This window comes from Arachis ipaensis, chromosome B03 (assembly GCF_000816755.2).
Source record: "Arachis ipaensis cultivar K30076 chromosome B03, Araip1.1, whole genome shotgun sequence".
Classification (NCBI taxonomy): domain Eukaryota; kingdom Viridiplantae; phylum Streptophyta; class Magnoliopsida; order Fabales; family Fabaceae; genus Arachis; species Arachis ipaensis.
Genome location: NC_029787.2, coordinates 98,608,375 through 98,614,477, shown reverse-complemented (window position 1 = coordinate 98,614,477; position 6,103 = coordinate 98,608,375). Strand labels below are relative to the sequence as shown.

The following is a 6,103-nucleotide window of genomic DNA, read 5'->3' as shown; positions in this document are numbered from 1 at the left end:
TATACATGAGGGACAATATTACACAAATGACATGGTGGAATGCTAATGTGCTCAAGTCAATATTATCTCTTATGTCATTTTCTAGCCCAGAATGATTCCTAGCTAGGGCCTAGGGTGATGCTGATGAACATACCAGACATAAAGTGTATTATATTGACTAATGAGAATCGAGTTTTTCACTAGCTCTTTTATGATCTGATCATGAGCCTGCTCTGCTTAAACGACTGCCCCTTCGCTTAATGATCACAATCCATTTTGCATGATACTAGTGTATGTACGAAAAATGTTTAATTTTTTATTTATATCTGAAGTAGAGTTAATAAAAAATATTTTTTGATATTTTCAAATTAAGTTCATATTTTTTTTATTTATATCAATATTAAACAAAAATACATAATAAAATTCGAATAAAAAAAATGATCTAAGAGCTTTTTTTTTGTGCTCTGCTAAGGTTAGTAAAGTATAATCCTAATTTTTTCAAAGTCGTGTGAAGTCGTTGACTTTCTACGAAGATTCGTAAACAAGGTGGATCATGGGAAGCAATTCGAATTCTGTTAGACAGAATCAGAGGCGTAACCTAGCTGAAGAAAAGGAGGTAGTGGTATTTAATGATGGAGACATTTAATCTAAATTGGATAAGTGTGCAAAAAGTTTAATCGGAAGGCTTCTGCCTGATCGCCCGTTCAGTTCAGCAACAATGGAGGCTACCATGTTTGCAATTTGGGGACAACCAGCAGGTTTCAAGGTACAAAACCATGGAATTAATGTTTTTCAATTTTTTTTATGATGAAATGAATGTACTGAGGATTGAAATTAAAGGGGTTCTCCTTGGCTATTCAAAAATTACCTACTCAATCTAAGGAGATGGGAACAAAGAAAACAAATAGATGAGAGTGAATTTGCAAATGTGCCAATTTGGATACAATTATGAGGACTTCCTTATTACTGCAAAACTAGGGAGCTTGGAAGAGAAGTGGGAAGAGCATTAGGAGAGGTTCTTAATGCTGATATTTTTCATCTGAGAGGCAGGCACGAAAAGATTGTCAAAATTCAAGTGAATTTGGATATAACTAAATCCTTGCGCAGAATTCTGAAGATCGCTGGGTCTGATTAGAAAATCATGGAGGTAAATCTGAAATATGAAAAACTTGGCAATTTTTGCAACTATTGTGGTCACATTGGGCATGAAGCTAGAACTTATGGTGTTCAACTACGGGATGCAATGAATGAAGGGGTAGCGGAGAAAAGGTAGGGAGGGTGGATAAGGGCGGATCAATTCGGGAGAAGGGAGAAAATATCAAAAGAGAATGCAAATCCTAATAATCTGAGCAATGAAACAGGGATAGGAGTGAGGCCAAAACCTCCAACACCAGTTAACTTGCTCAAAGGATTGGCTTCTTTATCAATGGAAGATACAAGAGGAATAAGTAATAAGGATAAAGAAGAGGTTTAGAACAGTCCCCATACAACTATAATTCTAAAAGAAAAACCAGAAATTCAGGAGGCAACAGGGGTTGATATTTCAACGGACATCTTTGGCAAGAACGGGGTAAAAATGCTTTGGCAGTGAAAGAGGTTCCTAGCCAAAAACAGACCAGCTCCTCAAGTGTAAAGAGCTTCACAGAGGACTCAGGTAAACATAAACTTTCGCTGAAAAAGATGATGAGGAAAGGCCAGCTAGCGAGGAAAATATTAGGAGTTAAGAGGAGAACCGAGGAAGCAAAGAAAGAAGTCGGGAGTAAGAAGATCTGCCATCCAGAATTAATTCTTGCTGTTATGGGGGAGGGCGTCACCCAACAAATAGCACCCAAGAATCCATGAAGATTATGATGTGGAACTGTTGGGGTATGGAAAAACCCCTGACGGTTCACAGCATGAAAGAGCTGTGTAAGGCTCATTTCTCTGAGGTGGTATTCCTTTGCGAAACTAAAAACACCACCTCAAAGGTAGAGAAGGTGTTCAAGAAAGCAAGTTTCGGACACTCGTATTGTCTGGAACCAAATGGAATTGCTGGTGGATTGGTAGTTGGTTGGAAGGAGAGTACAAGTAATCAACTACAAAGACTATTTTATTCAATTCAAGTTGGAAGTACCAGGAGATAAAAGGAGGTGGAAGGTGATGGGGTGCATCTTAACACGGCTAAAAGACAAAGGAAACTTCAATTTAGGGAGCTAATTGAGGTCACGAGGAATGGAGAGTAACTCAAGATCATCATTGGGGATTTTAATGCTATTAAAGCCCAACATGAAAAGGAGGGAGGTAGAGAAAAGTCAGAGTCCTCAATTCAAAAATTTCAAAACTTTATCAATGAGGCTGGTTTGATAGATCTGCATTATGAGGGACTAAAATTTACGTAGACCAACCGTCAATATGGCATCAACCACATCAAAGAAAGATTGGATAGAGCATTTGCGTCAGAAGCATGGAGGAATTCCTATCCAAGTGCCTTGGTTTCTCATTTAACTGACATGAGATCAAATCATAGACCGATTCCACTCACCTCGGATACACACACAACAAAGCCAAAGAGACGATTCTGATTCCAAGAAAGATGGTGCAATAAAAAAGTGATCATGGATTTGATCAAAGAGGTATGAAGGGATGATTTTGAAGGATCTTCAATGTTTAAACTTCATTAAAAGCTAAAGAAATGTTGACATACAATTGTAGATTGGCAGAAGACTCATAGCTCTAACTCCTAGGCCCAAATCTCCCTAATTAATAATCGGTTGATGGAGGAAAAGGAAAAGGGAGGTTCGGCAAATGGTAAGACTATCAGAATTTTAAAGGCTGAGCTGGAAGAAGCTTATGACATGGAGGAATGATATTGGAGGGAGAAATCTTGTATCCAGTGGCTTAATTGGGGTGACAAGAACACCAAGTTCTTTCATACCAAATTTCAAGTTAGGAATAGGAAGAATTGTATCTCTTGTCTTGTTGCAGAATATGGTGCAGAAAAATCATATCTGAATGGTATTGCAGAAGTAGCTCAAGCTTATTTTGAGGATTTGTTTAGATCTTCTAATCCGGAAGACCCAATTGAAACTATCTCTGACATTCCAAGAAAAATTGATGACAACATTAATAGAAGATTAACAAGACCAGTATCAGATAAAGAAGTCAAGGAGGCTATTTTCTCTATCAATCCTTTTTTAGCTCCTGGTGAAGATAGTTTCACAGCTAAATTCTATCAATTCTTCTGGGAGGTAATGAAAGTTGATGTTATTAATGCTGTGGTTAGTTTATTTTCGGGTGGGTACATGCTTAGAGCCTTTAACCATACTCATATTTGTCTTATTCAAAAAATTACTAACACTACTTCTATGAAGCATATAAAACCAATCAGCCTCAGTACGGTTTTTTACAAGATTGTGTCAAAAGTAATAGTGCACCATATGCAAAGTGTTATGGATAAAGTCATTAGCCATAATCAAAGTGCTTTCATAAGGGGCAGGCTTATCAGTGATAATATTCTTATTGCTCACGAATTCATGCATTTTCTCAAGAATAAAAGGTCCGGCTCTCAAGAATTAGCTTTGAAAATGGATACGAATAATGTGTACAACAGGGTGGAATAGAGTTATGTATGGGCGATTATGAAGAAGATGGATTTTTGTTCGAGATGGATTGGTTGGTTAAAGGAATGTGTGACGACGGTCTCATACTCTGTTACTGTGGAAGGTCAACCTCATGGCTTCTTTAGACCATATAGAGGATTGCGACAAGGTGATCCTTTATCCTCCTACCTTTTTCTCTTTTGTGCAGAGGGCCCCTGCTATCTGCTCCACAGACATACAGCCAATCACTTATTTTTGCGGATGATTCCATCTTATTCAATAGGACAACAGAAGAGGATTGCTTACAGTTAATGACTATTCTTCACACTTATTCTCAAGTAAGCGACCAAGTCATTAACCCAGACAAATCCTCCATTTTCTTCAGCCACAACACCCCTACGGAAGTTAGAGATCACCTGGTAGCTATTCTCAATGTTCCCCGTGTCAGTAACCGAGATAAATATCTTGAATTACCATCAGTTATCAACCGATCTAAGAGAGCAATGTTTTCCTATATTAAGGATAAGGTTTCTAACAAGTTACAACATTGAAAATGATCCTTATTATCAGCAAGCGGAAGGGAGATTCTTATTAAAGCAGTAGCATTGGCGGTCTCTTTATATACGTTGAACTATTTTAAACTACCAGATACGTTCACGGAAGAACTTCATAGTATGATGATGCAGATTTGGTGGCGCCAAGAAGAGAATGAAAAGAAAATGCAGTGGATAGGGTTGAATCTGATGTGCAGACCAAAACAACAAGACAGGCTATAATTTAATATTAGAGCTTTTAATTTGTTCATGCTTGAAAAACAAGGCTGGAGAATTTTGACCAGGCCTAATGCACTGCTTTGCAGAGTCTATAAGAGCAAATATTTCAGGTTTACATCCTTTCTTAAGGAAGGAGTAGGAAATAACCCCTTATGGGATTGGAAAAGTAAGTTGGAAGGCAGAAAAGTGATTGAAAAGGGAATTCAGTGGGAGATAGGAAGCGGCAGATCAGTGAAGTTAATGGAAGACCCATGGATAAAAAATTACCCCCTTTATCGACTATTATGCAACACCCGAACAACATGCAAGTAGAATGGGTATCTTAGTTCATCACAAATAATAGACAGTGAAACCAACAATTTATCACAGAAATTTTTAATCCAGATATAGCTCAACCAATTTTTCAGACAAGCATTATAATGGGGAGGATGAAATTACCTGGCCCAAGGAGAAACAAGGAAGATACGCAGCTGCTTCAGGCTACCAAGTGGCTTACTAATTCTATCACCCTTATCTGGAAATGCTCCCAGTCCAGTGTCACGAGAAGAAACTCTGGGCATTAATTTGGGAATTACAAATACAATCAAGAGTGAGGATTTTCCTATGGAAGATCATGCACAATGGTATACCTACGGGTAAAAGATTGCACGAAAGAATCCCAAGAATATCTTTTTTGCCTCATCAATTGTGAAACCTCGCAATTAGTGTGGCAATTTGCAGGAATGGGAATCTTTACTCTTCATCAGACCACGAGTCTTTGGCAATGGTGGATGAGTTTGATTGAGAAGTTAAAAATTGAAAGAAATAGAAGAAGAAAGATTCACAATGCTGCGTATCTGCTCTGGGAAATCTGGAAAGGAAGAAACAAATTTTTCTTCGAAGGTGAAGCTCTCAACCCGAACCGAATTGTTGAAGTGGCCACCTGCAGTGAAGAAGAAGTTCGAAACACCACCCCCTCAGCAACTAGATGAAGAAGATGACTTTTCCTTCTTACCACCAAATCTATCTATTTCTCTTTTATGATTCTTCAGTTCTTATCTGAAAAATCCCTATTTCATCCTTGTATGGAAGTCCAGCGTGGACCCAAACTTTTATTAAGCAATAAAATTTTTTTCTCTCTCTATATATAATAAGAGAGTAGTATATAGTTCACTGGCTGACAAATGGTAAATTTTATTATGCAACACGTGGCACTATGTAGTGTAAAAAGAACTTTTTTTTTATTGTGTTGTTGCATCACCGTAGTCCGTATAGTAGATTACTAATGCCATTGTCCTTTCCTGACATATTGGTATTTCACGTCTCATAACCATTAAGATTTATATTAAATAATTTATACGGTTCAGATTGGGTTGGTAACATTATTGTGAGCATGTAATTTAGAAAGTTCATAAAACACTTACAACTGGTCTTTTCTTTTCCCAGTTTATATTGGTTCAAAATTCCATGTTTGTGCAGCTTGTATGTGCATTGCAAAATTTTTAGCCTTTTTTTTCCCAAGTCATATGTTACAGAATAAACTAAGTCATACTAACTAGTAAGTTTAAAGTCACTTTTTTTTTTAATAACCCTTTCATATGTTAGAAGTTAGAACCAAATAAAAATAAATATGTAACTAGTATATATATATTTTTGATAATTTGAACAATTAATTAATATTCAATTTTGACAAATTATTTATTCATTTTTAGTCATATTAAAAAATATACCATAAGTCTCAAAATAATTATCAAGTATAGATATTTTTAAAATAACTATCAATTATATATATAT

General features: G+C 36.6%; 1 long non-coding RNA gene across 1 annotated transcript; it reads right to left on the bottom strand.

Annotated features, from left to right (window-relative positions):
• On the bottom strand, window positions 1-5,431 carry LOC110270252. Its single transcript, XR_002359566.1, has 2 exons — window positions 4,960-5,431; window positions 1-4,882 (listed from the first exon to the last, which is right to left on the bottom strand). It is a non-coding gene; the product is annotated as an uncharacterized LOC110270252 (long non-coding RNA).